This window comes from Solanum tuberosum, unplaced genomic scaffold, assembly GCF_000226075.1.
Source record: "Solanum tuberosum cultivar DM 1-3 516 R44 unplaced genomic scaffold, SolTub_3.0 scf00021, whole genome shotgun sequence".
Taxonomy (NCBI): Eukaryota; Viridiplantae; Streptophyta; class Magnoliopsida; order Solanales; family Solanaceae; genus Solanum; species Solanum tuberosum.
The window spans coordinates 267,112-267,946 of record NW_006238947.1 but is presented as its reverse complement, the minus strand read 5'-3'; positions in this window follow the sequence as shown (position 1 = coordinate 267,946).

Genomic DNA, 835 nt, shown 5'->3' with positions numbered 1-835 from the left:
ACTAAATTTTTCGATAAAGTTAATTAGTTTGGAAGTAGCTTTCATTTGAAAATTTTTATTCAATGTTTTATTACTTGGAAAATCTCTCGCTTCTATCTTTCTTTTAATATTTATTTTATTTTAGCTAATATATTATTTATTATATATTTTGTTGATTTAATTAATTAGAATTCACACTAGTAACTCGCTAATGAATATAGGGAAAATATTTGAATTTGTCATTGTTTTGCGAAATATTTCAAGTTTACTCATCATTAATTAGTTGGCACAAATATACTCTTATTATTAATCTAGATATATCCTTATTTATTAGCAGTGCATTTTTTCTACTCATAAACCTTTTTATAAGAAAAAATTATCAAAATTGTCACTGAACTATGTGGAATAATTTATAGAGTCCCTCTTTTGGTAGCAACACGATTGTTTCTTCAATGCTTCAAATTTTCAAAGTCAAAGTTTTTCTATATCTTGGAATTTTCAATCATCTTACTTAAAACTTACATAATTGATAATTATACCATCAAATTAAATTCTCATCATCGAAACTTCATCGAGATTATTACCCTACCAATTGTTCTTCACAAATAATTATCAATAATGATATCAAAACTCCAAATCAACTTTCTAATGTTAAAGCAAATTCTGGTACACGATATTTAAATTCAAATTCATTTGCAGTATTATCGTACTAATGATAATCATCAATATGGATTATAACGGTTGAGGGTTAACAATCTTATACTAACAAGAATAAATAAAATAATAATAAAAAAAAATGGTAACAATGAAAGTGAGATCGTTTTGAACGAAGTACATCTCCATATATATATATATA